This window comes from Coenobita brevimanus, chromosome 55 (genome assembly GCF_032717465.1).
Source record: "Coenobita brevimanus isolate Jiangsu-jjx chromosome 55, ASM3271746v2, whole genome shotgun sequence".
NCBI lineage: Eukaryota > Metazoa > Arthropoda > Malacostraca > Decapoda > Coenobitidae > Coenobita > Coenobita brevimanus.
Window position 1 is genome coordinate 16152657 of NC_137008.1, and position 18810 is coordinate 16171466.

Sequence of the window (18810 nt, forward strand, 5' to 3'; positions counted from 1 at the left end):
CTCTCTCTCTCTCTCTCTCTCTCTCTCTCTCTCTCACCTGCCTTCTTTGTACATAATTTTGGGACAGTCAGGTAGTCCAACAGCTCTCCTCTATTGACCCAGCTGTCGACTTGCCTACCCTTCGTCAAGCAAGCCACACTGTTGTTCAACGACACCATGCTGCCAGGAAGTCATCGGTTTCACCCCCAGTCGTTCAGAAGATTTGGTGCGCCACATGTCAGGTTTAGCGACGCAGGGCAGGTACAGGAAGAACGAAAAACAAATGCACTTGACCAGGTGTGAACAGACTAGAAACACACAGTAGCAGGAAGAAGTTTATATAGCTACACGGAATGGTTCGGCAGAAAATGTAATGATAAAAGTTAGGCTAAAGTAATACATATCGCACCACATTTGTTAATCTGGGACTTATAATTTATTGCTGATAAATCTGTATTTATGTTCTCGGCGAGTACTGAAAGCTTTATCCAAAACAATAAAATGTTAGAAGCAATTTATTTATAAGCTTTCTTTTCTCGCTCTCTCTTTCTCTCTCGTGCCGCAGAAAGTCTGAAATCATATTAAATCCTTAAAAGGATGACCGTATATATGAGAATAGTTCTAAAAAGATACTGGTATATTTACTATGAAGAAGTGTATCGAATAAAAAGCTCACACTACATACTATGCAATAATTTTGAATAAGAAAATATTAGGTTTATTAGAAAAATATAACAAAAAAATAACTATATCTATCTATCCATCTATATATCTACCTATCCATCTATATATATATATATATATATATATATATATATATATATATATATATATATATATATATATATATATATATATATATATATATATAATCTTGGCAATAAATCAATAAATCATCCTCTTCGGAACCTTAGTCTTGCCAGGAAAAGTTGCACCAGCGATGTCATGAACAGCATCTTTATTATTCCATACTTTTCGGACACAGTCTCCATCATCAGTGGATCTAAATGTTGAAAAGACAGCAATCAATGTTAGAATAATATAAAACCTGTTTTTTTTTTTTTTTTTTAAGTTTCATTATATAAGCTTACATAAGAAAAACAGGAGCATAAAGGGAAGAGATGAAAAAAGGTAAAGTATAAAATTAGCACGCTTGCTCTGCGAAATCAGAATATCAGTACAAAGGCTATCTATACTAGAGATGGAAAATACAGAGTAGTTTACCTGTTGAAGAACTTATAGCGTTAATTGTGGGGTGCTAGTCGAACTATTGAGTGGTTCGCATTTTATATATATATATATATATATATATATATATATATATATATATATATATATATATATATCCCATTGGAGCTCAGTGTCAGGAATATTGGACAGAACTGGGATTTTTAAGGTCCTTAATAAGTAGGGAACCCCCGGGTAGGGACCTATGAGCTTCGCGACTATGAGGCGATAGGCGGAGGGCGGTACGCTTAGTACCCACCCAGTGCCATGCCTGGCCCCACCACCCCTGGGATCCAATGGGATATATATATATATATATATATATATATATATATATATATATATATATATATATATATATATATATATATCATTGCAAGTACATCGCTGAACAATAGCCTTTACAAATATTTTCCACGAATTCCTTGACTGAGCCAATCTCTGCCATGTTTTGCCTGGAAACTTTTCTATCACATCTCTCCACTTCCTGCCTGGACTTTTTCTTCTACATTTACAGTCTCTTCCAGTCCTATCAGTCAGCCTCTTGCTCCATTGGTTATCCCTATAATCTAGCTACATGACCGGACCACCTGCATTTCTGTTTTTTATAACTCCTATAATGTCTTTGCGTTTAGTCAGCACTCATTCAAGTTCATTCCTAACTGTCTTTTCAAGATGTTCCCTACAATGACCTTTCCATTGATCTTTGAGAACGGATTGGGTTGATTTTCCATGGATTTTGTCAGTTTCCAGGCCTCACAAGTGAATGTCGTAGATGGAATTATACTTTCGTTATATACTTTTCTCTTCATGCATACTGGCAAGCAACTTTTCATGATGTATCTATGATTACCGAAAGCTTTCCATCCAATTGTAATGCATTTTTTCATTTTGTTATCATGGTGTTTCGTTAATTTTGGTATTTTCCTAAAGTAATTGTACTCCTCTACATCTTTATAATTTCTTCCTTTATTCTGATGACGCTTTTTGGTGTATGAGGGTATGGGCGTATGGGAGTTTTACTCCGGTTCATTTTTAGAACTGCTTTAAGATTTTCTCTGCTTAGGCCACTAAACGTTTCTTGCATTATCTCTGCTGTTTCTGAGATTAGGACAATGTAATCTTCATACTTTAAAAAAGTTTTGGTTTTCTCCGTCTATGTTTACTCCAATATTCTCCCCGTCTGGCATTTTCAAATTACTTTCTAGGCATGCTGTATATAATTTTGGTGAAATTGTATCTCCCTGACGCACGCCCTTCTAAATCTTTTTCTCTTTTCCGAGTCTTAACGTAACTAAACTGCAGCAGTTCTCCCTTTATATGTGATTTCGGGCAGTTTTGCAATGTTTTCGTTTACTCCTTCACGCAATGAATTTATGATTACTATTCGTTCCACTGAGACAATAGCCATTTCGTAACCAACAAAACCTAAGCACAGTGGTTAACCATACCACGTTGAGTACACCGCTTCCCGATCGATCAGCGAAGTTAAGCAACGTTGGGTCTGGTTAGTACTTGGATGGGTGACCGCCGGGGAACACCAGATGCTGTTGGCATCCCTACGTCAAGTGGGGTTTGTGGAGGATTAGTGCCCCTCCCTGTAAAACAATTAACTCTAAGCCCTTGGCCACCCTGTCTGGGATGCATGCCGACTGGCAGTGAATGAATGAATGAGTTTCCTCAGTTACATGATTCATCGTGTGTAATCAGTAGTCATATACCAACTTCGGAATCCTGCCTGTTTACGAGGTTGGTTTTCTTCCAGATTTGTTATTCTGTTCGTAAGGACTTTAGTGAAGAGTTTCTAAATAACTGGTTATAAGCTAACGGGCCGATATTTACTATGATCTTTTGAGTCGCCTTTCTTGTAACGTAAAATAACTATTGCATTACACCACGTTTTGGGAATTTTCTTCTTCTTGATACACTGAGTAGACAACTGGGCGAACCTGTCTTGTACTTGTACTCCTGCATCCGACAGTAAATCCGCTACTGTCCCATCTTCTCTTGGGGCCTTTACTCTTTTCATACTTTTAACCGAAATGTTTACTTCGTCTGATGTTATCTCAGGTATTTCACTTGTTTCAGCTGAAAAGTTAGCTATTAGTACTGTCTTTGATGATTTCTCTGTGAAATTCTTCAACTCTCATCACCATCTTATCTCTGCATCAAGTGACTTCACCGTTTTTGTCTTTCAGCGATATAATTTTTGCTTTCCCAGTGCCATTTTACTTCGGACCTATTTCATACTTTTTCCTTTTCTGATGGTTTCTTTGATCTGATCCATATACCTTTTTCTTTTTTCTTCTCTCTATTCTTGACAAGCTCACTTAATTCCGCTCTTTCTGAATCATCTTTCTTTGTTTTAACTTTCGCCTCCTTTCATGAGTTCGAGGGTCATTTTTTAATATTTAGGTGAATGGACTGGGTGTGCGTGTGGGCGAGTGCATGTGTGCAAGGGCAGGATGAGTGACTGGGAGGGTTGGGACTGAGTGGGGTCAAGGGATGGATGATGGGTAGATGGGTGAGTGGGTGACTGAATTAGGTGGGTTGGCTGTTGGGTGGAAAGTGGTGGTGTGGATGGGCGGGAAGGTAGGTCGGTCGGTGGGGTGAGCGGGTGGTAGAAAAATTTCATAGGGATCTGATCCATTAAAAGAACAGGTCCTTACAAGAAAATATGTCTTTGGATAACATGACCCTTGGGAAATCAGCACTTTCATGACCACAACCGTGTTTTACAAAGCTATGACATATCTGCATATCAAAAGAGCATTTTTTATCCAAGGAAACATTGTATTTTTATATAGGTGTAATGGTTTAATTTTGTCATCACTGAACTTATGGCGTACCTCCCTCGTTAGCCAGATATTAAGGTCTATTCTCACCATGATCACCACTGGGCAGTGAAGGAAGAACACTGAAGCCAGATTATATTTGGCGGCCATTTCTAGGAAAATATTTCATTGGTTGACTGAATAATGAAGGAACGAACATTCTTAAGCTAGGTGACAGAGGCCATTAGGCACTATGGTAGAGCAACGGGGTGGAAGAGAGGGAAAAGATTTGTTCATAGGTAATTAAATGAGACACATTTTCCAGCAGACAGGTGGAAATTTTTGAGTTGGAAAGACTGAGAATGGACTTAAGACGAGTAATGTACAAGGAGCGAGATTCACGTACAACGTCACTGGTGTTTGGGTCCTACGAAGTCGAACCAGTTATGAGAAGTTGTGTCATATGTAATGGAGTAGGGGACAGTGTAGAGGTTTATGGGAAACACTGAGGCGTGCCTGGCAGCTTCAATAAATGTAAGGCTGATCATTGGTCATGAGGTGACCGTGGGTAAGTCGAGTATGGCGTATTGGAAGACAACCAAGTACTGCGTCCTAGTGTCATTTGTGTGTGTGTGGGGGGGGGGGGGGGCTGCAAAAGTGTTGGTGATGCCAGTGCGTTGCATATTGTTCTCTTCTTAAATATACCAAACAGTTAAATTTTACACACTGGGACCTCAGGCATTAAAATATTTTTTGTCTCTGTGACGACAGAACGTCCCTCTCTCATCAATTTACTCTGCATCTTAAACTTTCATAACGGTCATTTGTGGTGCCCACGCAAAGTACAAAAACGTAGAAACATACTCCTACTCGTACAAGCGAATGATGACGTGTAATATAATCGCTAAGAAATAGGTGAACCGAAGTCTCCAGTTCCAATGGCTATACAGCTTAGTGTACACAAGAAAAAATATTAATGAAAGGTAAAAGAAATGAGTCCACTGTTCCCTACTTCCCGACATAGAATGGATGAGACATCTTAAAATCTTTCCTTATCCTTGGGAGCATTTTATATCCCCGTCTTCACACTATCCTGTTACACATGCCACAAAACTTTCTTCGCCCCAGCCACTTTCTGCTTAAAAACATAACCAAGAATGTTCACCCACCGATTCTTTGTTTACACGTAAATAGATAGACAGATAGATAGATAGATGTATATGTATACATAGGTGGCAAGTACCGAGGTACAAAAGTACCGAGTTACAATTCGAGTACCGGTAGCAGTAGTGACACTACTTTTTTCGTCATGTACTGAAGTTGGTACCGACGGTATATTATTTTTGAGCATATTTTGTCGGTACTCGGTACCGGTACATTTCATTTAACTATATTCACGCATCGGCTGCTTGTGCCCAGTGACACTGTGGAATTCTGTGTACGACGGCGTCGGCCGCCTCCTGGAGATTCTGGATGACAGGGACAGGCACAGTGCCTTGAATAGGGCTTGCAAAAGCCTGAATATGCCTGCCTTCACACAGGGTAATTATTAACTTAAATTTCACAGAAACTGCTAATGAATCATAAATACTGCGTAGATTTCTTACACTAACCATGAATATGAACTATGAAATTATTTGTAGAAGGATCACAATACCATCCAGTGCTGCTATGGAACGTCTTTCATTGGGGAAGGACGTGCTCAAACCAAAACGGGCGGGACACAGTGACTATCATTTTGAAGTGCTCATTTTCCTCAAGGGCAACACTGGAAAAGAAAACTGAAGTGTACTGTGTAATTGTTAATCAGATTATTGTGCATGTAATGACACGATGTTGTCATAAAGTTGTGTTTGTTTTGATAAACACTAAACTAGGTGTATAAAAATGTGAACTGCAGTGGCCGGTTAAAGTTTAGCGATCTATGTATTGAAAGTAAAGGACTGAACGGTCGCAGAACCTTATGCTTTAGTCACCCCATAGTTAATGTGACTGACAGTTGTCTGACAACATCTTTCATCTCTCCTCAGGTCCGGCTTTGCTGACAAGATTGGTCTCTGGGTCCTCAGTGTGATAAGAAAAGAAAATCAATACTGAGAAAGTTTATTCATATTCATGTACTGAGTAGCAAGGCGGTACTCGGTATTCTTTTTTTTTTTTGGTACCGGTACCGGTAGTGACATTACAATTTTTGGCAAGGACCGGTACCGTTACCCACGGTACTTTTTGTGTACCGGGTGCCCACCTCTGCGTATAGATAGATAGATAGATAGATAGATAGATAGATAGATAGATAGATAGAGAGAGAGAGAGAGAGAGAGAGAGAGAGAGAGAGAGAGAGAGAGACAGACAGACAGACAGACAGACAGACAGACAGATATAGATATATTAAAGTCATTCTCTGTATGTGTTTCTCTGTCTGTGCGGTTATTTGTTTCTTTCACGAGAACGGTTATAGATATCGACCTACCGGTAATTATGTTTCCGCCTCCTATGGTGGAGCTGGGATCAAGTGAATGATGTTTCCGTCCATGCGTGCGTGTTTACGTGGGTCCGAGTGTCAGTAACACTTTTCTGGGAGTGGTATCTCCTGAACCAACTGACGTTCGCGATGTATTTGCTGTAACTATGTTGTATTATTATTTAATAATTTGTTTACAATTGCCGTGTCAGATCAGTCCTGTTAGACAGAGTGTTCTCTCTTCAGTGGTCGATAAGCTCAGGTCAGTCCTAAGAGCACAGTGAGGCAACACAGCGTGCAGCAATACTTACATGAGTACAATTATGAAAGTTTACATTTGGAAAGAACATAGAATACTCATTAATTTACAGTATGTTGTCCGTAACTCACGAGACGCTGGCGTACTGCCAGAAATACGGTACGGTATTTGGCACTACTTCATTATATGCAGGAAGTTGGCAGCTAAGTAAGTTGGTAGGTAGTTACTGAAGACAGGGAGGCTGACAGGGAGATAGGTAAGGACCTATGTAGGAAATAGGCAAGTAGGTAGAAAAGGAGGTAGGTATGATACGAGGCAGGCAGGCAGGTTTCTAAGCGAGAAGATAAGTAGGCAAGTACACGGTGACTAAGTAGGTAGAGAGGGAGGTAGGTAGGCAGGGCAGCTGACGATAAGGCAGGCAAGTAGGTGGGCAAATATGTAGGTGAGTAGGTAGCTGCAATATACGGTAAGTAGGAAAGCGAGTAGGTAAGAAGGAAGGTAGGGAGGATAGTAAATAGGTAGTGAAAAGCGACAAGCAGAGGGGCAAGTTAATAGTTTATATGATAAAGGGTCGATTTGCACCTTCATACCTCCCGGTGAAAAGATCACATACTCCAACAAGGTGGGAGCAAATCTAAGATCAGCAATATACTCGTACAAACAACCTGTAGTACAGTCGTCGAGACTCGAGCGTGGTTACATATTACATGGTCTGGTATATCAGTTCTTTTAACATGCAGGTGTTTTCGTGAAGTTACTCTATTATGTTGCTGTAAGGTATACTTGTCTATTCAATCTGTTCTATTGTCAGACGCCTTAATCCCGTAAGGGGTGGCCACAAACAAATCGCCTCCATGTCTCCCTGTACCCTGCCATTTCATTGCCCTGCTCCCAGCTCACACACCTTTCTCTCATATACCTCCATCTCATCCATGGCCTCCCCCTCCCCCGCCCGCCCTCCACCTCACTCACATGCACTCTCCTCGTTAGTCTCTCACTCTCCCTCCTCTCCACATGGCCAAACCACCTCAATGTGTTTCTCCCAACGCTTCCTATCAGTACAGTATATATATTGTTTGAAGGATAATATTTATGTTTTGCATTACACCATTAGTATGCAGTACAGCGTTAAGGGGCGTACATATGTCAAGATTATAGGTTCCAGCTCCTTTGGCTGCATAGAAGCTAAGAGTATATCCCAAATGCATTGTGCCTCCCCTTCTATAGCTTTCTGCGGTCCGCGCCTCACAGCCCCCCCATCCCTCCCCCCAAAAAAATTGTATGATATTTATTTATTTATTTATTTATCAAATTTTACATACAATTTGTGTAACTCAGCAGTCGCCACGAGGATATGGCGCACGGTGGGAAGAGGGAGGTGTTGCAGCTTACACAGTTGTTTACACGACACTAACATTGCCCTAACACCAAGCTATCTGCTTACCAAACCCATACAAACGCGGGTGGTAGCCTTGACAATATTACGAGTAACAATAGCATTATATATTAATGAATCTTGAGTCATTTCGTTACACTTTGACATTTTCCCTGCAACACAGGACGTTATAAGGTTACAAGTACCGACGAGCTGCCTGGTAGCCATCATAACACCTTCATGAGATATTTTATATTTCGTTCTTGATATGGTCAGACATTTTTATTTCCTCTATAGGAGGCCTTTGTCATTACGAGCGGTCATTCCCAGTATGAATCAGTCATGCTGAAAGAGTTAATGTAACACCATCAGTTACACGTACAGACATGCTGTAGCAATTTGGAAATACGTAAATATAAACAGTTACCAGCATCGTTATGGTGTACGCTACATGTCTTTTTTTTTTTTTTTTTTTTTACTGGTCACATTTTGGTGATGTAAATCGATGGTTCTGTGTTGTGTTCTAGGATATTCTTTGGGTTCCTTCATTGCCGGTTAAACTTGGCCGAGAGAGTAGCTACAACATCACTACGTAGCATAACTTGTTCAGTCGCTACACTATTTCCAAACTTCTCTTAGCGTGTAACTAAATATTCGTGCCCTGTCCTACCCCTCCATCATTCTTTTTCCTGTCCCTTATCTTGCTTCACGCCCTGCTACTATCATGGCGTCTTTATCTTATTCTTGCTACTGCCAGACAACGTAATTCACTTTAGGACAAACCTCGTTATGTGCTAAAGGGTAACGTATATTGTTATTTATCAGGTCACAACTACGGCTGTCTCTTAAGCTCTGAATATTACCATCGAACTGTGGAGGGGACTTTGATGCATGGTCGTGGGGAGTTCGGACGTGTTTTTCTGGCTCTCCTCTAGCTTTCAGGGCTGCCCCACCGGCATTAGTTTTGTAAATAAAGCGATTAAGAGTTAGGTTAGCTAGTACTAATTCTCCTCCCAGCCCTTTAGAGATATAGTAAGTGTCTATATCTGTTTCCTGAGATTGCCTTTGCTTACTCACCTCTGGAGTGTACCCCCCACTGATCGCTCTGGGGTGTGAGTTATACACGGGCGCGTCCTCCCGAGAGTGGTTTGAGAGGGTAATCTCAGACTAGGTGTGTCTTTCCCAGGTACCTTGTCCCTTGCTTGTTTTTCTCCTTCTTCCCACTTCCCCCGTGAGGGGGAAGTGGTTGCTATGACGGACGCCCCTGCTGCCTCCCCCCCCTTCAGGGGGGGAGGTGGTCCTGACGAATGTAACGACCGGACTGACCACCCCCAGACTGACGGACGCCAAACTCGTGCCCCACTTGACGTTCCTGTTGACAATGCCACGTTCGTCATTATCCATGCTCTAGGTTCGACTCCCCTGTCCAGTCTCAATCCCTTCCTTATCAAGAAGGTGATTGACCACTGTGCAGGAGAAGTCGAACAAGTGAAAACTTGCTAACGGAGATCTCCTGGTAAAAACTGTTAACTCGTCACAAGTGAGAGATTTGCTGAAACTGCGTAAATTCCACTGTTACGATGTCGAAGCCAAAATCCCAGTCTCCATGAATTCTTGCAAGGGTGTTGTCACTTGCAGGGATCTCATGGTGATGAGCGAGGACGAAATCGTACAAGAATTGGCGCAGCAAGATGTAATTGAAGCTAAATTCATAACTCGTTATTCGGAAGGCATAAGGACGAAGACAGCAACTATTATCTTGACATTTGCCAAAATTTCTCTACCTAGTCAAGTCAAAGTTGGTTATGAAATCATTCACGTTCGACCATACATCCCTAACCCTTTCCGTTGTTTGAAATGCCAGTTGTATGGGCATGGTTCGAAGACTTGTCGGGCTTCCCAGCCAGTGTGTGGCAAGTGTGCAAGCCAGGGTCATGATGCGGAACATTGTACATCTGAGACGGTCTGTTGCTTTCACTGCAAGGGCGCTCACTCCACTTCCTCTAGGGATTGTCCCAAGTGGAAGGAGGAGAAGGAAGTCTGCACAGTGAAGGCAACTGAGGGCATTTCCTATTACGAAGCTAGGAAAAGGTGAAGGAGTTGCATGCAACTCCCACGCCGAATAGGTCCTATGCTTCGGCGGTAATGTCCCGTCCTGTGATGTGCTCTGTAGAGACCCAGACTGACCCTGTCTTTCTCCCTCCTGCCGCTCACAGTACATCTCCATCTCGACCTCCTGTCCGTTCCAACTCTCTCACTGACATCCCTAAAGCTTCAACTTACTCTCAGGCTGCTGCTGCCTCTTCATCAGTACGGCCTAAAACGAAGCCTGACAAGCCTACTAAGAATAACATGACCACCCTCACGAAACAGTCACGTCCTCATGTCCTTCCGGTTCCTACTCCAGCGAGGGAGAGAAAGGTTAGCTCTTCCTCGGGGGAGGCTGGGAACCTAGTTATTGATGATAATATGGAGGTTTCCATTAACAAGCACCGGGATAGGTCCCCCGGTAGTCGCTCGCCTGCCGGCGGGCGACAAAAAAGACAAAGCACACTGGCCCCCAACGAAAATCTTAAACCGCCGCATTCACTATACTACAGTGGAATTGTAGAGGTATTGGGAATAAGTTACACAATATAGCAATCTTGCTTTCTATACACAGGCCAGACGTTGTTTGTTTACAGGAGACGCGCCTGGAGGATCGTCCTGATCCTCCACAGTTCAAACACTACTACTCGTATAGAAGATATGAAGGTCACGGAGTTGCCATTTACACACACAAATCACACCCACAAACGGAAGTGATTCTAAATTCTACTCTGGAAGCGGTCGCGTGCAGAGTAAAATTTAATAACACGTATCTGTCTATTTGCTCTCTGTACTGTCCTCCACATGGCCCCATTGATAGTGATGCTTTAAATTCACTAGTGGAACACCTGCCTGGAAATAAGTTAGTGTTGGGCGATTTTAACGCCCATCACTATCAATGGGGTAGCTTGAGGATCGATGGTCATGGGGAGCAAGTAGCCGACCTAATACTACAGTCCAACCTCTGTCTTCTGAACGATGGTAGAGCGACTCGTGTAGATGATCGTACTGGTAACTTTTCGGCCATTGACTTATCTTTGGCCTCCCCTGGTATACATCAAGATCTCTCATGGGACCCTTACGACGACTCCTTGGGAAGTGATCATTTACCCATCTGTCGTTCTTATACACGCGACATCATTTCGGACCCTCCACCTCCAAAATTTAACTATAAGAAAGCAGATTGGGGATCCTTCTCAAGGATCGCCAATTTAGATATATCTGGGGAGACCATAGATGTTAAGGTCGAAAATATAACCCAATCCATATTACACGCAGCTGAGGCTGCTATTCCCAAGACTTCTACAGTTCATGCAAAGCATAGAGCACATTGGTGGACGCCGGATTGCCGACAGGCATTAAGAAAACGCAATAGGAGATACAGGATTTTTGATAGTCAGCCCACTGAGAAAAATTTTATTGCATACAAACAAGCACGGGCTGAGGCAAGGAGAATAATAAGAAGGGCCAAACGTGACTCCTGGCGGTCCTTTGTGTCCACGGTGACTCGTACAACACCATTACGTAAAGTCTGGTCCACCATAAGAATATTAAATAATAAAGGCCCATATTTCCCCATTACCACCTTGCAAGTAAATAATAACATCTATGACGAGCCCGTGGACGTTGCTAACATCCTCGCCAGGAGTTTTTCTCATGTAAGTAGCTCAGCCAATTATGACCCGCGTTTCCAACATCATAAACGCACGGCTGAGCTACAGATATTAGACTTTGCCACAGAAGACGTAAACTCCCGTACAACCAAGAGTTTACGCTAGATGAACTGCTCCTTGCCCTTAAATCCTGTAAAGACACCAGCCCTGGCCCAGACACCATCACGTACGGTATGATCCAGCATCTTAATCAGGACAACCTGATTAAGATGTTAGCATTGTACAATGAGATTTGGGCGTCTCGAACGTTCCCAAACTCATGGCACTTTGCGCACGTCATACCGATACCCAAAGAGGCTGGTCGTCTTATGAATCCCACTTCATTTCGTCCTATTGTGTTGACTTCTTGTCTATGTAAGGTCATGGAACGTATGGTTAACAATAGGCTTCTTTTTGTTTTAGAGTCGAAGAATTTGTTAAATGATCAACAATGTGGCTTCCGTAAATACAGAAGTTCACTAGATCATTTAATGAATTTGGAGCATTGTATTGCAGAGGCATTTGCCAATAAAGAATTCATGATAGGGGTGTTCTTGGACATCCATAAAGCCTATGACATGACCTGGCGACACGGTATACTAATGAAGCTCTATGCTTATGGTTTAAGAGGAAATTTGCCTGTTTTTATTTCAAATTTCTTAAGGGACAGAACTTTCTCTGTCAAATTGCCCTGTAACGTAACATCGGATATATTTATCCAGGAAAACGGGGTGCCACAGGGAAGTGTGCTTAGTCCTACTTTATTTAGTATTATGATCAATGATATTCTGTCATCAGCTCCCATCCCGAGGAATCTTAAATACTCACTCTACGCTGACGATTGTGCAATATGGCACTCTTCCCGTAATGCACAATTTTCGGCTGGGCGGATTCAAGCAGCCCTTGACTCCGTCCACCAATGGGCCTTGCAGTGGGGATTTAAGTTTTCCGTACGTAAGTGTGCCGCTATAGTTTTCACTAATCGTAACGTACCTAATTTGTGCTTAACTTTGGATAATCAGGCGGTACCTTTTCAAAATTCTGTAAAATTTTTAGGAATACATTTTGATCGTAGAATGAATTTTAAACTTCACGTTAATACTTTGCTTGCTCGTTGTGATAAACCGTTAAATGTCCTCAAGTACCTAGCGGGTACTACCTGGGGTGCCGACAGAAAATCTTTATTAATGGTGTATAAGTCCCTTATTCGATCAAAGCTAGACTATGGCGCACAGGTGTATGGCTCGGCATCTGATGCCACGCTGAAAGGATTGGATGTGTTACAGAATAAATGCTTGCGAATGTGTCTTGGAGCTGTACGGTGTACCCGTGTGGCTCGTATGGAAGTGGAGGCGAATGTGCCTCCCCTCCGTATTCGCCGTGACCACCTGGCCTTGTCCTTCGGCATAAGGACATTAAGAAAAAGTAATATCGGCAATGTGGCCTGTACCCCCCTGCGTCAATACCACCACCTTCTGCGAGGGGTGCGTCGGCCACTTGCCGCTCGCCTCCACTTACTGACTCAGGAGCTTGATGTGGACCCCAGTGACTGTGACAAGTTGGTGCTTAAAAATATAGCGCCTTGGGAGCCACCTGGCTTTACAGTCGATGTTACATGGCTCCCAGCACCAAAGGCCAAGGCGCCGGAGGCGGAGGTCCACCACTTGTTTCGTAACATCATTGTTCGTCACTTGGGGTCCCATCAATTGTACACCGACGGCTCCAAGTCGAGTGAATGTGTGGGTGCAAGTGTGTGGTCGACTGAATGTGCACTTAGGTATCGGTTGCCGACTCATACATCTGTGTTTACTTCAGAACTTTTTGCTATTGACAAAGCCATAGACTATGCTCTCAATTCTAGACATGACTCATTTGTCATATTTTCAGATTCAAAATCAGCCCTTCAGGCAATTGCATCTTGCACTACGGACTCTCATGAGATCCAGGGCCGCATCGTTAATAAGTTGCATTCATGCAACAAGTCATTCACGCTGATCTGGGTGCCTGGTCATTGTCGTATCTACGGCAATGAGCAGGCTGACTTACTTGCAAAGTCGGCTGTGGAGCTCGAGGAGACTTGGGACGTTCCTCGTGATCTACGGTCGAGTCTATCTCTCGGAAAGAAATCAATAAATCTTCTGTGGCAAGGTCAGTGGACCAGACTAAATATTCCAACTTGTAAGCCGTACCTGGGCGACTGGGACACTGCCAACCGTCCCAGTCGCCTAGAAGAAAAAGTGTTGGCACGGCTACGGCTGAATGCCACCGTTTTAACCCACATAAAACCATATATGGAAAGACGCTTCCCACCGCACTGTGACATCTGTAATGCGGTGTTATCTATCAGTCATATCATCCTGCGCTGTCGGCGATTTATTCGTGAACGCGCATCACTTATGAATTACTGCGGCGCGGTAGACGTCCCCTTCACCCTTTCCACCATCCTGGGTGATGGGGACATTGTTATGACTGATAAATTGATGGCTTTCTTGAGAGAGACCGGACTGATCAGAGTGATGTGACTTTTTTACTGTGTGGTTATGGTTTTTAGGAACAGTAAATATGTATATATTGTAATATTAATTAGGGTTGACAGTTGATATATTTTAAATAGTTCCTCCTCCCACCGATCTATTTCTAATATAGATGTCCCCTACATTAAGCCAAGTTCCTTGCCTGACAGTCACCAGCTGATGAGTGCAAGTGTGCAATATAGGAAGGTATTGGGCACTTGCAGTCGATGGTGGTCTGCTGGGCGAGGTTCTTCAATTTTTGTATAAATTATGTAAATACATTATATTATCTTGCTTAAGTTATTCTAATTAGGGACGACAGCTGACGTATATGGAAATGTTCCTGACTCGTCTGGTTCCCTTTCATATATTGATGTCTCCTATATTAGGTTGTGCCTCGACTGACAGTCATCAGGTGATGAGTGCAGGTATGTCATGTAGAAAGGCATTACATATCTGCAGTCGATGGTGTTCTCTTGGTCGAGGCTTTTTGAATATTAGTGTAGGCCTAGTTATTTGTCTCTTAGGATTTAGTATAGGTTAGCGATTTGTCTGTTAGGTGATTAGTTTTAGGGTATTTAGATTAGGTATTTTGTTTATAAGTAATATAAGGTTAAAAATATAAAAAATAAATAAAAATAATAAAAATAAAACTACAAAAAAATAATAAAATAAAAATTATTATATATATATGTACGTGTGCATGAAAGTGTGTATGTTCATATGCATGGATGTGTGTATGTATGTATGTATGTATATATATATATGTTTGTATATATATGTATATATGTGTCAATATATATACATATATATATATTTGCCTTAATGACCAGAGGCTTCGGCCTCAATGGTCGATAGGCAAAAAAAAAAAAAAAAAAAAAAAAAAAAAAAAAATCGAACTGTAGTAGGAATGAGAAAAAGACGAAACATAGTGAGGGGTTCTTAACAATTTCCATTCCACTCGTGTACCTACTGCTCTCTCACTTCCCTCCCATTAAGTAGATTCCCTCCTTCCCAAATCCTCTTATATTGGCTCCAGCTCTATAAAATAGCTCTAATGCCCTCTCTCTTCTTCCTTCCTCTCCTCACTCTCGTTTCCCTCATCCCTCTCTTCCCATCCCTCCCTCAGAGCTTTTTTTAGTTTTTCCTCCCTGGTAGTTTCAGTGATATATATATATATATATATATATATATATATATATATATATATATATATATATATATATATATATATATATATATATATATATCTTCCCACCAAGCTATTTCTTTTTCTTAATGTATGCGACCTATGACTTAGACGATTCATTCTGTTTCTTGAGATTCATGAGTCAGTGATTTCGTGGTGGGTCATCAAACGGAGGTGCTGCGTGTCACCTCTTTCACATTCACGCCACCAGCATTTGGGCTCTGCTTGCTCACCGTAACTGTTTATCTCTACTCTGCAAATTACTCATTTTAAATCACATCCTGCTTAAGCCACACGATCATACTGAACTCGGAGAATTCTATTGCAGCAAAATTAAACCGATGAATACATGACCCAAATAACTGAATAAGAACTGTTTCAACTAAAATATTGGGCGGGAAGTGAGATATCTGTCGTTTATTTGGGCCAGAGCCATAAGACTTCATTCACCTCAGAGAAGCCCACTGCAATCAAAGAGCTAAGACTAGAAAAACGGATACAGATGATGGAGTATATGTAGCGAGAAAAAATTAAATCCCGGTAATAAAGGGCCTGGTTTCCTTTGGATTCGGACGTAAATTACAAGAGTTACCAATATAATCCGTAAAGTCTTTCGCCTAATTTTCAAACTCCTTATTCGAGAACATCCTCCTGTTATTTTTGTCCTTGTTTGCTACCCATCCTATTTGATTTTCTCCTCCCATAAATTAGGTAACAACGTAATGTGGACGTTTGTTTGGAAGGTTTATTAGTTTCGGTCAAGTTGCATCCAGGAATACAAGTGAAACTGTCGCCTTTACACAGTGTGCGTCAGCACACCATGTCGTCCACAGAAGGATGAATTCCTTGGGTAATCTTAAGTAAAGTACTTGTGATGAAACTAGAGTGTTGGTGCCGTTGGTTTTCAATTTGGTCATTAACTATGAATTTTTAATATCTCATACTGAACACATGAGCCAAAGAGACACTGAAAGAATGATTACATGAATAAACGGTTATAGAACTGAGTTTGGAATACATGAAGGTTGGAGCTATAAACTCGAGTCCTGGTGGATGTAACCAAGTTCCGAATCAGTTTTTTTACCACTTTGGTTCCAAAAACATATCTCCCATGATTCTTACCCGTGGGGGCTTTGATGTGTAAACATTGATATATACAGTAAAGCCTCAGACAGTGGAGGAATTGTGGTCATGTGTTCGTGTATGCTGAATACAGACACGACTTGTCCCAGACAATAATAATAAATGTTAGGTAGCCAATGGTGCGTCGTGTGAACCATACACTGTAGCAGAGGGAAGTAATTTTGCGTACAACCACTTAAACATGCTGTGATGTATAGCAAATAACTAAGCATAAAACGTTGGGCTTATAACTCCAAACTTTTTATTCCTACCTCTTTGTTCTAACCACTCATTCATGTACTCACTCTTTAAGTGCCTCTGTCCCTTATATTTAGTATGAGACATTAATTACTCATAGTTAATGACCAGTACTTCAATTCTACCACAGTTACTTCATTTTTTTTAAATATTCCGTATCTGCAGAAAGAAGCAGAACTGGACAATTTATCATAAAGAATTTGTGATATAGATTTACCTAGGAATCTTTCCTTCAAAGTACGAGACTAAAACTCTAAAATATTGATCATGTCGCTGCGTAGACTATTCTAATAACAAACAGTGAAAAAGGGTTGACATGCTGAATTATAGCTGAAAGTGGCCCTGCAAATTTATAATAAAAAGCCACAGCGCCCGAATGCGAACTATTTTTTAAATGTAAGTCTCCTTTGACTCACTCTCAGCTGAGTACAATCCTCTGACGTTTGCTGGAATAAAGGTCAATAGTTATCTAAACTAACCGATGGTCACTCTCGGCAGCATCAACGTTTACCGGTTCGTATGGCTAACCGTCAGCTGTGTATGGTTGTCAGACATACCCTATCTTAAGATGGTTAATTAACTGGTGTTCGTATCTGCCGGATTCAACATTCCATTTCTACTCCGTCATATTTAGCCACCACAAAGACACTTCCCATCTCCTCTTTTCCTAAAAGTTGACCTTGCTTCATTGTTGTACAGTAAGTCAGAGCTGAAACATTGAATTACAAATTTGTGTTTACCTTTGCTTTATTTTCATTATACGAGTATTGTACTTGGCCACTTAGTTTTATAACAGTTGACTGAAAGGACTGTTTTTATGTCACATATAGATTTCTTGTTTCCTTGCTTTGTAACCATGAATGAACCTTCCTTCCAGATTTTTCTCTACTTGTACCAAAGACAGTCCTCGTTATCTTCTAGCATTTCATTTCCAACCTTATATCAACATATTCCACATTTTTCCGTCCCTCTCTTTTCTTTTTCCTCGGGGTTGTACATGTGCCTTTCGCGTCCATTAAGATCACTCTTCCTCTTTGCAGGTCACCATCAGACAATTGTTTTTCTTGGGAGTAAAGACCTTCGACGTTAATGCGATTACTTTCTATTGTTTCCCCTCCTATTCATCGTTGTCTTCTTTTCCTTTTCCGTCATCTCTCACCATCCTCTTCATCTCTCATCCTGGTTCTCCTGTCCTCCCCATCCTCCGGCTATTACGCCCTCAGTCATGCTTCTATGTACAAGGTTAGGCCAAACTACATTTCCTCCCCCCTTTAGGACGAGAGAAAGAGAGAGAGAGAGAGAGAGAGAGAGAGAGAGAGAGAGAGAGAGAGAGAGAATTTTGCGAGATGAATGTAAACTGGAGAAGTCAGAAAATGAGGAAGAGAACAGGAAAACTATTTTTCATGAGAGTCATTGTGGCTGATACAGAAACCGAAAGAATATTCATGCGACAGGCGAAGGAAAGGGGTGAGTACCGATTCTTATTTTTTTTAAAGAGAAGCAAGCAATTAACAATTTCTTAAGTCCAAATCCTACTGATATTTGGGATGGGAGAGATCAGGAAATAGAATTAGAATAGCAAAAAAATATGGCACATACTGATTGCCCCATGAAACTGACCACAAGTGAAATAATTCGTCAGTCAAGCCATCAAAATTGTTGGATCCAAATGATGGACACAAAACTGTACTTAATATTATCTGTTGGAAAGAGAACATTTCATCGATTGCCAAGGAATCAAAGGGTGAACTCATGTCATATGTACATCATCACAAATTTATTCCAGATATTTTTATCCTTCCTTTATTAATTTACTTTCTGAAATCCAATGGCGGATTATCACACACACACACACACACACACACACACACAATGTTCTCTGCAAGTCCCGCATTTCTCGTGGGAAGTGACCA

At 41.4% G+C, this 18810-nt stretch overlaps 1 pseudogene; it reads left to right on the forward strand.

The window, feature by feature from the left end:
- Window positions 1–2643: 2643 nt before the first annotated feature.
- On the forward strand, window positions 2644–2762 carry LOC145401483 (5S ribosomal RNA; annotated as a pseudogene).
- Window positions 2763–18810: the final 16048 nt, after the last annotated feature.